This window comes from Trachypithecus francoisi, unplaced genomic scaffold (assembly GCF_009764315.1).
Source record: "Trachypithecus francoisi isolate TF-2019V2 unplaced genomic scaffold, Tfra_2.0 Lachesis_group1, whole genome shotgun sequence".
Classification (NCBI taxonomy): Eukaryota; Metazoa; Chordata; class Mammalia; order Primates; family Cercopithecidae; genus Trachypithecus; species Trachypithecus francoisi.
Window position 1 is genome coordinate 139,272,463 of NW_022681454.1, and position 19,940 is coordinate 139,292,402.

Consider the following 19,940-nt stretch of genomic DNA (forward strand, 5'->3'; position numbering starts at 1 on the left):
AGGCATGAACCACCGCACATGGCCTGAAAATAGTTTCTAATGATTGGATACATCCCGTTATCCAGACACAGCATTCTGGTTACTTAACAAAGAGATAATAGTTTCTTTTATTGCTTCTTCAAATTATAGGATGGCCTTTTGGAGATCACAATCCCAGTCAAGAAACTATTCCAAATCACAATGAGTAATCCATGTTCACTGGAACTAGCAAAATAGTGACAGTTAAAAGGACAGCACACAAAGCAGCAAGGCAGAGACCTCAGCTGAACAAACAGAAGCACTGTGCTTTTGATTCATTGTAAATCAGAGATCAGTTCTGTTATTCACTCATTTCAAATTAGGATAAGAGTAATGTATATGAAGTAAAGGGGGGTGCTCTGTCTATCTCTGTGACAAGGCACCCTTTTTTTAATTATACTTTTAAGTTCTAGGGTACATGAGCACAACATGCAGGTTTCATACATAGGTATACATGTGCCATGTTGGTTTGCTGCACCCATCAACTCATCATTTACATTAGGAATTTCTCCTAATGCTATGCCTCCCCTGACCCCCCATGTGCCGACAGGCCCTGTGTGTGATGTTCCCCACCCTGTGTCCAAGTGATTTCATTGTTCAGTTCCCACCTATGAGTGAGAACATGCAGTGTTTGGTTTTTTGTCCTTGTGATAATTTGCTCAGAATGATGGTTTCCAGCTTCATCCATGTCCCTGCAAAGTACATGAACTCATCGACGAGGCACCCTTAATTGTGACAACTCAAATAGTATCAGATCTGAACCAGAATTTGAGTAGTTTCCAACAATGACCCGATGTCCTGAAGGGGAACACATGGACCCACTTTGGGAATGCAGTGAGTCAGCCATCTGACTCATTAAATTTTGTTCTGTGTCATTCAGCAAAAGGGAAAGCATCCTGAAGAATTCCAAAGTGAAGATAGAAACACATGCTTGATGGAATCTCCATCTGCTCTTTGAAAGGGCTTGGCTAAATCTTTAAAATACAGGGGTAAAATGTTTCAAGAGAACGTAGAATTGAAGAGGTATAAAGAAACTGGTAGTCATCTCATTTAAGTGATGGGAACACCAAGGCTCAGAGACAAATCTGAAGAGTTTTTCATATATCCAGCTGACTAGTGGCCACATGGGGATTAAAGAGGCCTTTTGTTTTGATGTGAGCTTTTTACTCTGCTCTTCAGTGTGTGACATACTTGGTTCCTTCTCACATGTCATCAAAAGGACAGAAACTTTCACTGGATGTTCTAGAAAAGACTGAAACTTCATGGAAACTTTTATTTCTGTAAATACTCCACCTGACACATTGGACTTTGCCTGCTTACCAAAATCTTGTGAAGCCTTGAACTCCAAATACTTGAAAAGATAAAATTGCTATCACACAGCAAAGGTTTTTGTTTGTTTGTTTGTTTGTTTTTTAAAGAACACGAGAGTTATATAACAGTTTGCTGGATGGATAAGGACTTTTCAGTGCCTTTCTCTGACATCTTCTGGAAATCTAAGTAAAGGAAAAGAATGTATTGTCCACACTTAAGGTGACAGGATTTTTTCTGATACTTTTCTTCAAACAAACTGAAAATTCCAAATACAATGACTTCTAGTATCCTATCTCAGGAAGCAGAAATACATAAAGCAAATTATAATTTGACTGGAGATTCTTTTTTCGCATATACCAAAGTAGAGGAGTCTAAAGAAGTGTGGCCTCAGCACTGTCAGATGTTTCAAAATCCTTATGCACACAGCCACACACATACCCAAGATGAGTTAAATACATGTGCTAAATCAAAACCAAAACTGAAGCTTCGATTGTATCCTCAGGACATTTCTAATACAGACATCATCACACATTATTAATTCCTAGGGCTGACTGAATTCCTTATGATGATGCATTTCAGGTTCAAATTAGTATTGACTAAATTATCTATAGTTTCTGATGATGGATTACTCATTTTATTTTGAAATTTAACATTTCAAAGTAAGACAGATAATGAATTCAATTAAAATTTTATCTTCTGCTTTCTATGATGGCAGGCAAGAATAAATATATATATATGTGATTATTATAATTTCACTTTAGCTCTCCAGAGAAGTTCATTGAGTGCCTGAGGTTATCTGCAAAGAATATAATATGACATAACTAAGTTTTCTCTTTCCCTATTGCCTACTGCATACACATAATGCATCTTAATTCTTTTACTACAAGCAGTTTCCTTACTCTCCAATATGTACACAATCACGCAGTCTACCTTAAAATATTTATTCAATAAAACTGCTCTACAGTGAGAATAAGAGAAAAAATGAAAAATAAAAATTTAACTGCTAAACTCGAACTGGGTGGAATATCTACAAGAAGAAATAGTGCAAACAATGAAGTTCCAGGCCATTGTTCCACCTGCAAATTCATTCAGCATTTCTCTGAGCAACTCATGGGACTAGAGGAAATCATGGACTAATTTAACAAATGCCCAGTGAAACATGGGTTAATCCTCTGTGATGAACTGGGGTATACGAAGGCTTGCCACTGAGTTAGTAGAAGAATATGAGCTCAAATTTTATGTAAAAGTATGATACGATTTATGTCACTGAACACTGAAAAAAAAACACGTGTAGACGATCCTTTTTCCTCCCCCATCTTCTTAGTCTCAAGTAAAAGATCACTAGCTTTCAGGATTATTTTGACCCTACATGTCAGAAGGGAGGAAATATCATGATTAATTCATGTCATATGAATGTATTGAGCACCTACTATATAGAGTTTATTGTTGTAAATAGAAATGTTTTCTTTCACATTCTTCCCTTGCCAGAGTACTGGCTTTCAATTTGTAATTCGCATAACCAGCATAAAACTCATTTCTGCACACTTCCCTATGCACCCTCCTAACCCCTGAATGTTTTTACCACTTAAAACCCACTGCTTCTTTCCCCGTTCATGAACTACTCTGATAATTTCTTGACAGGTTGTATTCCCTTCTCTAGGCAAGTTAATATGTTTGTTTTTGAATGACTGTTTTCTATTGTTTCGGTGTCTTTCCTGTATTCATTAACACTGTGTTAGTCTGCAGTGCTCATCTGGATCCCTGTCATGTCACATGGCATTTATCATTATAGTAATTCAAAATTAGAGAGGTACAGCAAAGTGGTTGGGATCAATTATGGATCCAAACTGCCTAGGCCTTTTCATTTACTCTGGGACCTTGGGCAATTTACTTAGCCATACTGTTCCTTAGTCCCCTTACAATAAATTGGGAAAATGGTAATATCTAATTTTGGAGAGAATTCATACGTGCAAAGTTGTTGTTTTATTTCTAGCCAAGATGCATCAGGGCAGCTAAAAGCTATACCTCACACTGACTAAGAGTAAATATACTAAGCAAGCTACCTAAAGACTCTAAAAAAATAAGTTAAACAGGAAAATTGTTGAAAGGAGTTAAAATTTGGAGAAGTTAACCTTAATACAGTGAATTTTTCATTTTCCTTCTTTGTTTTCTCATGGTTTTCATCAAAGAACAGTCCCCATTCTTTGACATGAGCCATAAAATAATAAAAAATTGAAATCAGATAATGTTTTTAAACCACAATGGCATTTAATTAGAATTCAATAACAAAAAATACCTGGCAAATACAAACATTTGGGAACTGGGAAACACACTCGTATATCAGATTGATGGATGCAGCTAACATGGTGCTCATAGAAAAATATAGAGTGCTTACATTAGAGAAGAAGTTTCAAATAAATGAGCTAAGCTTTGAAAATTTAAAATAGAGAAAATCTATGAAATCAACAATTCATTGTTTGAAAACGTTAATTGATAAACCTCTACCTGGAATGACAAAGAAAGCAGAAAATATATAAATTACCAATATTGGGAATGGAAGAGAGGATATCAATGTTGTGTGAAGTCAGGGACTCCGAATGGAGGGACCAGCTGAAGCCATGGCAGAAGAATATAAATTGTGAAGATTTCATGGACATTTATTAGTTCCCCAAATTAATACTTTTACAATGTCTTACGCCTGTCTTTACTGCAATCTCTGAACATAAATTATGAAGATTTCATGGACACTTATCACTTCCCCGATCAATACTCTTGTGATTTCCTATGCCTGCCTTTACTTTAATTTCTTAATCCCAACATCTTCATAAGCTGAGGATGAATGTTGTCACATCATGAATGTGATGATTGCGTTAACTGTACAAATTGTTTGTAGAGCATGTGTGTTTGAACAATATGAAATCTGGGCACCTTAAGAACAGGATAATGGCGATTTTCAGGGAACAAGGGAGATAACCTTAAAGTCTGGCTGCCTGTGGGCTGGGCAAGACAGAGCCATAGTTCTCTGAAAACTAAAAAATTACTGAAAACGGGTAAGAGAAGTATTGCTGAATTCTTTCCCCAGTAAGGAATTTTAACAATTAACAGCCCTGGGAAAAGAATGCATTCCCAGAGGAGGCCTCTGAAATGGTAGCTTTGGGGGGTGTCTGTCTTATGCAGATTTAGATAGGGATAAAACATGCCCTAGTCTCCTGCAGTGACCCCAGGCTTGCTAAGATTAGTAAATTCCAGCCTAGTAAATTCTAGTCAGACTGGGTCTCTGCTCTTGAACCTTGTTTATCAATGACAACGCGTGCACAGCTGGACAGGGAAGTTCATTAGTGATTCTAGTCTTGCCCTGACCTTGTGATCTCACCCTGATCTCCTGCCTTGTGATCTTTTATTGCCCTTAAATCATGCGATCTCTGTGACCCACACCTTATTCATATACTCTCTCCCCTTTTGAAAATCACTAATAAAAACTTGCTGGTTTTACAGCTCAGGGGGCATCATGGAACCTGCCGACATGTGATGTCTCCCCTGGACACCCAGCTTTAAAATTTCTCTCTTTTGTACTCTTTCCCTTTATCTCTCAGACCAGCCAACACTTAGGGAAAATAGAAAAGGACCCACATTGACTATCAGGGGTAGGTTCCCCCAGTAATCATATAGACCATAAACATTAATATGATAAGGAAATACTCTGATATTATGAAGGTAAACAAAAAAAAAACCAGATAAAATTGACATAACCAAATTTCATTCAAGAAGAAATAGGTAACCTGAATAATTCTATGCCTTTATAGAAATTGAATTTGTAGTTAAAAGCTACAAAGAAAACTGACAGGCCAGATCCTTAATCAGATAATAGGCATAGTGAATGATAAAATCCTTGATTCTTTGCCCATAAAAATGAGAATAAGACAAGGATGTTCACTTTAATCTCTCATGTGTACATCAGAGGTATGATGCCTACGCAATAAGGGTAGCAAAAGAAAAAAAAAAGACATATAGATTGAAAAGCAAAAAATAAAGCCATCACTGTTTGCAGACAACATAACTGTTTACACAGAAATTCCAAAATTTTCTAGAAAAGTTAGAAATAAGTGAGTTTATTATATGCTATTTTAATTTTCAATTATACCAAAATAAAAGTAGAAGAGGGAGAATGAAGTACTGATATATCCTGCAAATGTTGATGAATGTTGAAAACATTATACTATGTGAAAGAACCATATACTGTATAATTCTTTCATGTCAAATGTTCAGAGGAGACAAATCTATAGAGACAAAAGGTAGATTAGTGGTTACTAGAGCTGGGGAAGTCGGAGCAAAATTGAGGTGATGGCTTTAGGGGCATAAGGTTTCTTTTTGAAAAAATAAAAATGTTCCAATATTGATTGTAGTGATGGTTTCACATACAATTCTGTGAATATGCAGTTTAAACAATTTTGTATTTAAAATTTTTATGGGTACATTGTAGGTATAAATGTTTATGAGGTATCAAAACCTCATTATTTCATGATGTGAAATAATCATATCATGGTGAATGTGACATCCATCCCCTCAATCAATTATCCTTTGTGTTACAAATAATTCAATTACACTATTTTGGTTATTTTAATGTATACAATTAAGTTATTATCAACCATAGTCACTCTATTATACTATCAAATAGTAGGTCTTATTCATTCTTTCTAATTATTTTTATAAACATTAACCATCCTCACCTGCCCCTAAGGATACTACTATTCCTAGCTTACTGATAACCATACTTCTACCTTCTAAGTCTATGAGTTCAATTGTTTTGATGTTTAGATCACACAAATAAGGGAGAACATATGATATTTGTCTTTCTGAGGTTGCCTGATTTCACTTAACATAATTATCACCAGTTCTATCCATGTTGTTGCAAATGAGTGGATCTCGTTCTTTTTTTATGGCTGAAGAGTATTCCATTGTGTATATGTACCACATTTTCTTTATCCATTCATCTGTTTATGGACACTTAGGATGCTTCCAACTATTGTAAACAGTGCTACAACAAACATGGGAATGCAGATATCTCTTCTATATACTGTTTTTCTTTCTTGTGGGTATATACCTAGCAGTGAGATTGCTGGATCATATGGTAGCTATGTTTTTAGTCTTTTGAGGAAACAAGGAAACACCAAACTATTTTTCATAGTGATTGTACTAGCTTACATTTCCTCCAGCAGTGTATAAGGGTTCCCTTTCTCCACATTCTGGCCAGCATTCGTTATTTCCTGTCTTTTGGATAAAAAGCATTTTAACTGCGGTGAAATGATATATCATTGCAGTTTTGGTTTGCATTTCTCTTATGAAAAGTGATGTTGAGAACCTTTTCATATACTTGTTTGCTACTTGTGTGTCTTCTTTTGAGAAATATCTATTCAAATATTTAGCCCATTTTTGATAGGATTATTAGATTTTTTTCTATAGAGTCGTTTCAGATCCTTATGTATTCTGATTATTAACCCCTTGTCTGATAGGCAGTATGCAAATATTTTCTCCCATTCTGTGATTTGGCTGTTCATATTATAGACTGTTTCCATTGCTGCACAGAAGCTTTTTAACTTGATGTGATCCCATTTGTCCATTTTTGCTTTGGTTGTCTATGCTTGTGGAGTACTGCTCAAGAAATATTGCCCAGACCAATGTCCTGCAGAGTCCCAATGTTTTCTTATAGTAGTCTCATAGTTTGAGGTCTTAGATGTAAATCTTTAATTCATTTTTATTTGTATATGGTGACAGATAGGTATCTAGCTTCATTCTTCTGCTTATGAATATACAGTTTTTCCAGCCTCATTTATTGAAAATACTGTCTTTTCCACAGTGTATGTTCTTGACACGTTTGTCAAAACTGAGTTCACTGTAGCTGTATGGCTTTGTTCTTGGGCTCTCTATTCTGTTTCATTGGTCTATGTGTCTGTTTTTATGCCAGTACCATGCTGTATTTTACTATTGCCTTTATATTACTATAGCTGTTATATTACTATAGCCTTGTTATATAATTTGAAGTCAGGTAATGTGATTCCTCCAGTTTTGTTCTTTATGTTCTTCATATAGAATATAAAATATAAAGAATATAAAACTTCATTCAGTTTTGTTATTTATATAGAATCTGTGTGCTATAATCTATAAATATTGATGAAAGAAATAAATAAGATCTATTTAAATAGATAGATAGTCTGTGCTCATGGATTAGAAGACTCATCATTGGTAAAAGGTCAGTTTTGCCCAATGGATCTATAGATGATTGAATATAAATAAATCAAAATCCAAGCAAGAATATTAGTAGATATCAAGAAAAAGCTAATTCTAAACTATATATGGAAAGGCAAACAATGAGTAGCAAAGTTTTGAGAAAGCAGAATGAAACCAAAGAACTCAAACTACTTAATTTAAAAAATAACAAGAACTTGGAAGAAGAATAGTTACAGAATAATAAGACAGAGACAATACATGCTTACATAATCAATTATTTTTTTACAGATTCAAAGGCAATTCAATGGATAGAAAAAATAATTATTTAAATAAATAGTGTAACAACTGAATACCTACATGCAAAGAAACAAAAAAGAGAACACATTTCAGACCTTATACAATTAACTCACTATTAATAATCTGAATACAAAACCTAAAACTATAAAGCTTATACAGAAAAATATAGGAGAAAATCCTATAGACCTTGGTGAAGATTTGTTAATATAACACAAGACATAATATAATCCATAAAAGAAAATCATTTGTAAAGTTGACTTTGTTGAAGTTAAAAACTTCCACTCTGTGAAATACACTGCTGAGAAAATGAAAAGACAAGCTATATATTGGAAAAAATATCTGCAAAACTTATATGCGATCAGGAATTTCAATATGGAATATTTAATGACCTTTTAGAACTCTATAAGAAACAAAAATATTCACTAAAAAACAATGGACAAATAATTTAAATAGACACTTCACCAAATAAAACATGTAAGATATATTAATGGTAAATAAGCACATGGAAAAAATGTTGTGTCATTAGTCATTAAGAATATACAAATTAAAAGCCGCTGGGAAGCTCGAACTGGGTGGAGCTCACAGCAGCTCAAGGAAGCCTGCCTGTCTCTGTAGACTCTACCTCTGCGGACAGCGCACAGCTGCAGTCCATTAGGGGAAAGAGCGGGGCGTTGCAGACGCGAAGACTCTGTCTGACGCTTTGGGGAGAGCCGTGGATCTCCTAACGCAGAGGTTGAGATCTGAGAACGGACAGACTGCCTGCTCAGGTGGGTCCCTGACCCCTGAGTAGCCTAGCTGGGAGACATCCCCCACTAGGGGCAGTCTGACACCCCACACCTCACAGGGTGGAGTCACCCCTGAGAGGAAACTACCAAAGAAAGAATCAGACAGGTACACTCGCTGTTCAGCAATATTCTATCTTCGGCAACCTCTGCTGCTGATACCCAGGAAAACAGGGTCTGGAGTGGACCTCAAGCAATCTCCAACAGACCAACAGACAGTCCTTCTGACTGTCAGACGGAAAACTATCAAACAGGAAGGACATCTCTACCAAAACCCCATCAGTACGTCACCATCATCAAAGACCAGAGACAGATAAAACCACAAAGATGGGGAAGAAGCAGGGCAGAAAAGCTGGAAATTCAAAAAATAAGAGCGCATCTCCCCTGCAAAGGAGCGCAGCCCATCGCCAGCAACGGATCAAAGCTGGTCAGAGAATGACTTTGACGATGATGATGAGAAGAAGGCTTCAGTCCATCAAACTTCTCAGAGCTAAAGGAGGAATTACGTACCCAGCGCAAAGAAACTAAAAATCTTGAAAAAAAGTGGAAGAATTGACAGCTAGACTAATTAATGCAGAGAAGATCATAAACGAAATGACAGAGATGAAAACCATGACACGAGAAATACGTGACAAATGCACAAGCTTCAGTAACCGACTCGATCAACTGGAAGAAGAGTATCAGCGATTGAGGATCAAATGAATGAAATGAAGCGAGAAGAGAAACCAAAAGAAAAAAGAAGAAAAAGAAATGAACAAAGCCTGCAAGAAGTATGGGATTATGTAAAAAGACCAAATCTACGTCTGATTGGGGTGCCTGAAAGTGAGGGGGAAAATGGAACCAAGTTGGAAAACACTCTTCAGGATATCATCCAGGAGAACTTCCCCAACCTAGTAGGGCAGGCCAACATTCAAATTCAGGAAATACGGAGAACGCCACAAAGATACTCCTCCAGAAGAGCAACTCCAAGACACATAATTGCCAGATTCACCAAAGTTGAAATGAAGGAAAAAATCTTAAGGGCAGCCAGAGAGAAAGGTCGGGTTACCCACAAAGGGAAGCCCATCAGACTAACAGCAGACCTCTCGGCAGAAACTCTACAAGCCAGAAGAGAGTGGGGGCCAATATTCAACGTTCTTAAAGAAAAGAATTTTAAACCCAGAATTTCATATCCAGCCAAACTAAGCTTCATCAGTGAAGGAGAAATAAAATCCTTTACAGATAAGCAAATGCTTAGAGATTTTGTCACCACCAGGCCTGCCTTACAAGAGACCCTGAAGGAAGCCCTAAACATGGAAAGGAACACCGGTACCAGCCATTGCAAAAACATGCCAAAATGTAAAGAACATCGAGGCTAGGAAGAAACTGCATCAACTAACGAGCAAAATAACCAGTTAATATCATAATGACAGGATCAAGTTCACACATAACAATATTAACCTTAAATGTCAATGGACTAAATGCTCCAATTAAAAGACACAGACTGGCAAACTGGATCAAGAGTCAAGACCCATCAGTCTGCTGTATTCAGGAGACCCATCTCACATGCAGAGACATACATAGGCTCAAAATAGGGATGGAGGAAGATCTACCAAGCAAATGGAGAACAAAAAAAAGCAGGGGTTGCAATCCTAGTCTCTGATAAAACAGACTTTAAACCATCAAAGATCAAAAGAGACAAAGAAGGCCATTACATAATGGTAAAGGGATCAATTCAACAGGAAGAGCTAACTCTCCTAAATATCTATGCACCCAATACAGGAGCACCCAGATTCATAAAGCAAGTCCTTAGAGACCTACAAAGAGACTTAGACTCCCATACAATATAATGGGAGACTTCAACACTCCACTGTCAACATTAGACAGATCAACGAGACAGAAAGTTAACAAGGATATCCAGGAATTGAACTCATCTCTGCACCAAGCGGACCTAATAGACATCTATAGAACTCTCCACCCCAAATCAACAGAATATACATTCTTCTCAGCACCACATCGCACTTATTCCAAAATTGACCACATCATTGGAAGTAAAGCACTCCTCAGCAAATGTACAAGAACAGAAATTATACAAACTGTCTCTCAGACCACAGTGCAATCAAACTAGAACTCAGGACTAAGAAACTCAATCAAAACCGCTCAACTACATGGAAACTGAACAACCTGCTCCTGAATGACTACTGGTACATAACGAAATGAAAGCAGAAATAAAGATGTTCTTTGAAACCAATGAGAACAAAGATACAACATACCAGAATCTCTGGGACACATTTAAAGCAGTATGTAGAGGGAAATTTATAGCACTAAATGCCCACAAGAGAAAGCAGGAGAGATCTAAAATTGACACTCTAACATCACAATTAAAAGAACTAGAGAGGCAAGAGCAAACACATTCAAAAGCTAGCAGAAGGCAAGAAATAACTAAGATCAGAGCAGAACTGAAGGAGATAGAGACACAAAAACCCTCCAAAAAATCAATGAATCCAGGAGTTGGTTTTTTGAAAAGATCAACAAAATTGACAGACCGCTAGCAAGACTAATAAAGAAGAAAAGAGAGAGGAATCAAATAGACGCAATAAAAAATGATAAAGGGGATATCACCACCGACCCCACAGAAATACAAACAACCATCAGAGAATACTATAAATGCCTCTACGCAAATCAACTAGAAAATCTAGAAGAAATGGATAATTCCTGGACACTTACACTCTCCCAAGACTAAACCAGGAAGAAGTTGAATCCCTGAATAGACCAATAGCAGGCTCTGAAATTGAGGCAACAATTAATAGCCTACCACCAAAAAAAGTCCAGGACCAGATGGATTCACAGCTGAATTCTACCAGAGGTACAAGGAGGAGCTGGTACCATTCCTTCTGAAACTATTTCAATCAATAGAAAAAAGGGGAATCCTCCCTAACTCTTTTTATGAGGCCAACATCATCCTGATACCAAAGCCTGGCAGAGACACAACAAAAAAAGAGAATTTTAGACCAATATCCCTGATGAACATCGATGCAAAAATTCTCAATAAAATACTGGCAAACCGGATTCAGCAGCACATCAAAAAGCTTATCCACCATGATCAAGTGGGCTTCATCCCTGGGATGCAAGGCTGGTTCAACATTCGCAAATCAATAAACGTAATCCAGCATATAAACAGAACCAAAGACAAGAACCACATGATTATCTCAATAGATGCAGAAAAGGCTTTTGACAAAATTCAACAGCCCTTTATGCTAAAAACGCTCAATAAATTCGGTATTGATGGAACGTACCTCAAAATAATAAGAGCTATTTATGACAAACCCACAGCTAATATCATACTGAATGGGCAAAAACTGGAAAAATTCCCTTTGAAAACTGGCACAAGACAGGGATGCCCTCTCTCACCACTCCTATTCAACATAGTTTGGAAGTTCTGGCTAGGGCAATCAGGCAAGAGAAAGAAATCAAGGGTATCCAGTTAGGAAAAGAAGAAGTCAAATTGTCCCTGTTGCAGATGACATGATTGTATATTTAGAAAACCCCATTGTCTCAGCCCAAAATCTCCTTAAGCTGATAAGCAACTTCAGCAAAGTCTCAGGATACAAAATTAATGTGCAAAAATCACAAGCATTCTTATACACCAGTAACAGACAAGCAGAGAGCCAAATCAGGAATGAACTTCCATTCACAATTGCTTCAAAGAGAATAAAATACCTAGGAATCCAGCTTACAAGGGATGTAAAGGACCTCTTCAAGGAGAACTACAAACCACTGCTCAGTGAAATCAAAGAGGACACAAACAAATGGAAGAACATACCATGCTCATGGATAGGAAGAATCAATATCGTGAAAATGGCCATACTGCCCAAGGTGATTTATAGATTCAATGCCATCCCCATCAAGCTACCAATGACTTTCTTCACAGAATTGGAAAAAACGGCTTTAAAGTTCATATGGAACCAAAAAAGAGCCCGCATTGCCAAGACAATCCTAAGTCAAAAGACAAAGCTGGAGGCGTCACGCTACCTGACTTCAAACTATACTACAAGGCTACAGTAACCAAAACAGCATGGTACTGGTACCACAACAGATATAGACCAATGGAACAGAACAGAGTCCTCAGAAATAATACCACACATCTACAGCCATCTGATCTTTGACAAACCTGAGAGAAACAAGAAATGGGGAAAGGATTCCCTATTTAATAAATGGTGTTGGGAAAATTGGCTAGCCATAAGTAGAAAGCTGAAACTGGATCCTTTCCTTACCCCTTATACGAAAATTAATTCAAGATGGATTAGAGACTTAAATGTTAGACCTAATACCATAAAAACCCTAGAAGAAAATCTAGGTAGTACCATTCAGGACATAGGCATGGGCAAGGACTTCATGTCTAAAACACACAAAGCAACGGCAGCAAAAGCAAAAATTGACACATGGGATCTAATTAAACTAAAGAGCTTTTGCACAGCAAAAGAAACTACCATCAGAGTGAACAGGCAACCTACAGAATGGGAGAAAATTTTTGCAACCTACTCATCTGACAAAGGGCTAATATCCAGAATCTACAAAGAACTCAAACAAATATACAAGAAAAAAACAAACAACCCCATCAAAAAGTGGGGAAAGGATATGAACAGACATTTCTCAAAAGAAGACATCCATACAGCCAACAGACACATGAAAAAATGCTCATCATCACTCGCCATCAGAGAAATGCAAATAAAAACCACAATGAGATACCATCTCACACCAGTTAGAATGGCAATCATTAAGAAGTCAGGAAACAACAGGTGTTGGAGAGGATGTGGAGAATAGGAACACTTTTACACTGTTGGTGGGATTGTAAACTAGTTCAACCATTATGAAAACAGTATGGCGATTCCTCAAGGATCTAGAACTAGATGTACCATATGACCCAGCCATCCCACTACTGGGTATATACCCAAAGGATTATAATTACTCTACTACAAAGACACATGCACACGTATGTTTATTGCGGCACTATTCACAATAGCAAAGACTTGGAATCAACCCAATGTCCATCTGTGACAGACTGGATTAAGAAAATGTGGCACATATACACCATGGAATACTATGCAGCCATAAAAAAGGATGAGTTTGCATCCTTTGTAGGACATGGCAGCTGGAATCCATCATTCTTAGCAAACTATCACAAGAAGAGAAACCAAACACCGCATGTTCTCACTCATAGGTGGGAACTGAACAATGAGATCACTTGGACTCGGGAAGGGGAACATCACACACTGGGGCCTATCATGGGGAGGGGGGAGGAGGGAGGGATTGCATTGGGGAGTTATACATGATATAAACGTCATGCACAGTACCCTAGAACTTAAAGTATAATAAAAAAAAAAAAAAAAAAAAAAAAAAAGAATATACAAATTAAAATCACAGAGAACTATCACTACATACATATTAGATAACTAATAAATCATTCTAGAAGACTGACAATACCAATCTCTGGTAAGGGTGTTAACCAACTAGATCTCTCACACACTGCAAGTGGGAACACAAAATAGTATAGTTACTTTGGGAAAATATCTGGTAGCTCTTTTTTAGTTTTAGTTTTTGTTTTTTAAAGACAGTGTTTCACTATGTTAACCAGGCTGGTCTCAAACTTCTGAGCTCAAGCAATCCTCCCACCTTGGCCTCCAAAAGTGCTGGGATTCCGGGCGTGAGCTACCATACCTGCCCCAGTCTGGTAGTTTCTTATAAAATTAAATACACATCTATATTATGACTCAGCAATCTAACTTCTAGGTGTTTAGTCAAGAGAAATGAAATCTTTGATTACTCAAAAACCTGGATGCAGATGCTTTTAGTGGTTTTTAAAAAATAACTAAAAATCCAAAATAACCCCAAAGATCTTCAAATAGTAAAAGGACAATTACACAGTAATAAACCTGTAAAATAAAATAAAAAGGAATAAAGAGACAAATGAGTGAATGTCAAGCACAATATAGTAAGTAATAGGTGGCCAGTTCAAAAGGCTGTGTACCGTATAATTCTATTTTAATGGCATAAATATAAAAGACAGAATTAAAGGTATAGAAAAAGTCCAGTAAGTAAGCAAAAGACTTTGACCATAAATGAACAGGAAGAGGGAAGTTTTATGTGATAATGTTAAGTGTTCTGTGCCTTGATTGTGGTGGTGGCTGCACAAATGTGTGCATTTGTCAAAACTCAAAAAACTGTATGCCAAAGGTGAAAATTTAACTGTATGTAAATTTTTTAAACAGTGAATAAAAATAACAAGTATTTTAGAAGGGGTCATTAAATATTATGGCATTATTTATTTTAATTATATTTATTATTAATATGGCCAGGAGAGTGGGAAATGGCCTAAGAGAGGAACAATTTGAAACCTTTGATAATAACAAATGTGAAATCAATGAAAAGAATTGCAGGAATAAAAAAAGTAGCAAACAGAAATCCCTTTGACAAGGCAGTAAGAAGGATAAAACTGGGACAGAAATATTCACTCATCTATAAAGGAGCCAACAGTTGCACGATTTAATTGATATTCTTCAATTTGATCTGAATACACATCAATAAAAAAGAAGCTCCCTTGGGTTTGGTGTGGCTGATAGAAAAATGGTAGAACAGGCTTCTATGGAGGAGCGGTTCTCAGCGTCATGTGTATATCCAAATCATAAATCAGGGTGAAATACTCAAAATAAGTTAAGTCCACAAGGAAACTGATGCAGGCAGGTGTCCTGGGAATTAAGACACCTAGCTCACTGTGCTGCAGAGCCTGGCTCCTGACTTTGAGGAAAACATAACAAAAATGAAGGGCTCATTCAAAAAGCCAACCTGACTCAGACAACTGATATGGCCGCAGCCTGGTGATCATGGCCTAAATTCATCCCACCAGTAACCTAGAAAGCAGTGTGGAAGGAAGCTGCAAGCTTTGCCAGTGGGACACTCCCTTGGTCTTTTTCTTTTTGTTTGTTTGTTAGTAAAGGTTAAGGGTAGAGTAGAGGATAGAAGGAAAGAGGCGTTAACATATTATGTGGCTTGACTTCCACTGGCTGTACTTCAGGCTCAGTTTTCACAGATACGGATCAAAGGACAGTGCCTGAAAACAAACAAATGAAAACAAAACAAAGGTGATAAGATCATTATCTCAGGAAATATCTAGGACAGTTTCATAGAGACAATTATTTTTATAAAAACATGAGGGTCAATAAAAGGAAGGAAGAGGAGGAAGAATGAAATGAAGAAGAAAGGAGGAAGAATGGGAAAGAAAAGTAGGGAAGAGAATATCGATAATAGAAGATATTAAAAAATGTGAGTAAAGACAAAAATGTAGTAATGTGGAATATACACAAATAATAGCAAACTGGCCAATCTGATGGTAGCAGTACATGCAGAAGCAGCACATTTTCAGATGGGTGAATATTCGGTCTGACTAGAATCTCTACTATCAATGAATGAAAAAAGTCACAGAGAAGTGTAATTTATCTTACTCTAGATGTTAGATACGATGTTTGTAAACCAGAGAATAGGACAATTTGGGCTGTTTGCATCCTAGCACTGTTAGTTCATAGCTTCACTCAATCAATCAAATATTAATTGAGCATCTATCAAGCTTAGCAGCATGCAAAGTGCTGTAATTCAGAAATTATATGTTACTATGCCTCTAACTGGAGTTTAAGTCTGGATAGCAGAATCTAGAACATCTGCAAGAAAAAATAGTTTTAATAAAAGGATAAATGAATGTGCCTTTAAGTCTTTGCCTCCAGTGTACAGAATCAATAAGCACTTTCTCAATGTTTTGTATTTGCAATATTGTCTTAGATATATGTTCTTAAAGTTAGCCTCCTTGCTTTTTAAACTTCCTTCCCTTCCTTTCTAGAACTTACTACATCTAGATAGGCTACTATATGCCAGTCAATGTGTCAGTTAAGAGAGCAACAAGACAGAAACAATGTTGAAAAACAGAATTTGCAAATCCCATTTTAGAGAAGAGTTAACTGAGATTAAGAATAGTTACAACATTTGTCCAGGGTCACACCAGAAACAAGTAAAGCAGCTGGGATTTAACCCAGGCTTCAAAATTCACAACCATTGCTTTTATCCTGGGAAAAATATAATCTCTAAAAACTATAATTTACAGATTACAAGACTCCTCATTTGGTTTGGAAAATTCCTCCTGAAAAAGGAAACAGTAAAGTTCAGTTTGGTGTCAAAAACATGCTCCCCAGAGGCCAACTAATTTTCAGATGGGTGATTATTCAATCCAGCTGGATATGATGTTTTTCTTCCTACATTTATGCTTCAATGTTGGTCTATTTTCTTTCTTTTCTTTTTTTTAAGAATCCATTTTCAATTAAGATTTCTAATTAGATTCCATGTTTGAGACACATCTCTAGTAGAAAGCAAATGGCAAGAGTAGTAATTAAAAAGCAGCTGTCTCTTGTCTTTCTGGAATGAAACAAGCCATTTTGTCTGTAAGTTATGAAATCCTAGGAAATTCTGTGATGTTTGTTTCAGTTTTTAATAACAGTCAACTTAATTGGAAGATGCTGAATTGGTCTAAAAAAGTCGATGCTCTTTCTAACACATATGCTGAAAATTTCTCTGCTAGAATAAGCATAAATCCACTCTGGATTTTTCAGACTTTTAGTGTTGCAAAGACAAAATCTCCACATTTTATATAAAATCAAATAATTGGCCCGGCATGATAGCTAACACCAATAATCCCAGCACTTTGGCAGGCCAAGATGGGCTGATCACTTGAGCTCAGGGGTTCAAGACAAGAATGGAAACATGCCAAAACCCCATCTCTACAAAAAATTAGACGGCATGGTGGTGCATGCCTGTAGTCCCAGCTACTGAGAGAGGCTGAGGTGGGAAGATCAGCTGATCCTGGGAGGTGAAAGCTGCAGTGACCCATGACTGTGCCACTGCAATCCAGACTAAGTGACAAGAGTGAGACCCTGAGTGACAGAGTGAGATTCATGGAACATAGCTTTTTCTTAAAGATCAAATCATTCTTTAAAGTACTAAAGTAGGCATTACCCCAAGTCATTTGCCTTACTTTAGGACTTTTTCAGAAGCCTGCATTATAAAACTTTATAAATCAAAGAGAATAAGAATAAGCATTTTCAAAGGAAAGAAATATGATTCAGATTAACTGAGATGCAAACAGTTATTTGTGTAGATTTTCTCTGTTTGGTTTAAGAGAACCAATATTACTAATGCTAATGTCGAAAATTATTTAGGAAGCTTTTACTCCAGTTGTTCTTGATACCTGAGGCTATATTTTCACATGTAAAGTATAATCAGGATTTGAGGCAATTAACCATATAATTAAGGTCAAGAAAAATCTTCAGCTGGAAAAAAAATAAACCAATGAAGCACACAGATTTTTTCTGGCTTGCATTATCCAGATTCTAGAAAATTATCTAACACAGTTTAATGCACATAGCCATAAAATAGGTCAAGTTCCCTAAAAGCAGGCCAGTCTCAAGTACAAAAGAAACCTCTTAAAATGCATATTCCCAAGAGGTAAACTTTTGAAAGATTTCCCAATATAATCCTGGAAATGACTTCAGGAAATATTAAGTTAAATAACAGTACACACACACACACACACACACACACACACACATTGGGGTAAGGTGAGGTCAGGTGACAGATTCGAAAGCATCTATATTCAGGGAACCAGGAGAGAAAACCAAATGACATCACACAGAAATGCAAGCAGAGCAAGTCCAAAGGCATCTTACGATGGATATTAAGGATCTATGGGGCTGGGCTTTTCATCTTATTTTCAGCCCAGCTTCATTTATATCTGTCTTCCCTTCTGTGACTTTACTGTAGCCATACTATTCTTCTTTTAATTGTTTTCTTTTTTTCCTTTATTTATTTTCTTTATTCCATGCTGTTCCATCTACCTGGGACTCTTTATTCTCATACTTTAGGTCTCAGTTTAAATGTCATCTTCCAGAGAAATAGCCTCTGTCTACCCAACCCACAGTAAATTCTTTATTTGTCTCCCAATATTTTATCTCATAGAATTCTGTTATTTTACATTATAGCACTTACCACCGCTTTTACTTATATATTCATATCTACTGAATCTCCTCTGCTGGAATGTAAGTACTGCCAGATTTGTCCAATTCTAGAAAATCGCCTTTCAGATGAGTGTTTCCCAAATAACAAAACTTTAGTGCATATGCATTGATTTGATAAGTAATAATATTATTTTTTTGAATTTCTTCACATTTCTGCCTACGGTAGTTCTGGCCTAACTAAAACCCTCAAAATTAGTTTAATGTACTTACAGAAATTAATTTAGCTATAAAACTATGGCCACTCATCTATAACATGCAGTCACACATATGCTAAAACACCTAACTGACATTATTGTAAAATGTTTGGTTAATAAGTTTGAATTAATCATCAGTTGAAATTAATATAATGTGTTAATGTTATATGTTAAGAATGACTCTTGTACCTGATTTATGGTGTTTTCCTTGACAGAATTGCTCTTCGATTATTGTTTTGCTGGTTTCAAGGCTCTGCAAAAAACAAAAGGAAAAAAAAGTCAGGATTTAGTGTTTACTGGAAATCTTCTCACTAAAGCACCCATAGGTAAAGTGTTTATAGTATGCTTATAATACCCGTCATTCAGACTTGGGGAGTTATCATCATCACAAGATTCATGGAACATAGCTATTTCTTATTTCTATCCCAAATTAGTCAGCTTTATTCAGACCGTAGAGCTCCTCTAGAATAAATTATAGCTGATCCTTGTTTGCTGCTTAAGTGTGCCAAGTACTATCCTATGCCAGGCACTATTTTAAGTTACATGGATTAACTCATTTATTCCTCATAACTACTCAGCAAGAAAGGGTTAACTCAGCAGGCCTGAGTTACTCACATTCTGCCCATCACAAAGAAAGGTAAATCTTCAGGTCTGGCCTTCAGTTAGCTTCTGGGAGATAACCTCTGAACTCCTGGAAAAGTCTACCTGGTAAGAGTGTTTTGTATGCATGAGGCCTTAGGCTATGCTGTTTCAGTTGGATCAGATACATTTATTCTAAAATGTGATTTATGGTGAACATTTATTTTTGCTTGTGGGAAGGGGGTCTGGTGTCTGAATCATCCAGTGCTGCATGCTTATGTGAGTGATATCTAATAGAACTCTAGAAACCAAAGCTTAACTGAGCTTCTCTGGTTTACCACACTTCATGGGTTACATATCATTTTGCTGGTAGCTTTAATCACATCTCCATGTGACTCCACTGGGGGAGGATACCTGGGAGTTTGTTCCTGGACTTTGCACCA

At 36.7% G+C, this 19,940-nt stretch overlaps 1 protein-coding gene across 5 annotated transcripts in view; it reads right to left on the bottom strand.

Annotated features, from left to right (window-relative positions):
• INPP4B (inositol polyphosphate-4-phosphatase type II B) overlaps nucleotides 1-19,940 on the bottom strand; it is an 865,488-nt gene that overhangs the window by 428,178 nt on the left and 417,370 nt on the right. For all 5 annotated transcript variants that reach the window (XM_033215351.1, XM_033215352.1, XM_033215348.1 and 2 more), the window contains one exon: nucleotides 19,108-19,171. The gene's annotated coding sequence lies outside the window, so the exon portion shown is untranslated. Of the gene's footprint in view, nucleotides 1-19,107; nucleotides 19,172-19,940 lie in introns of those variants that run through there.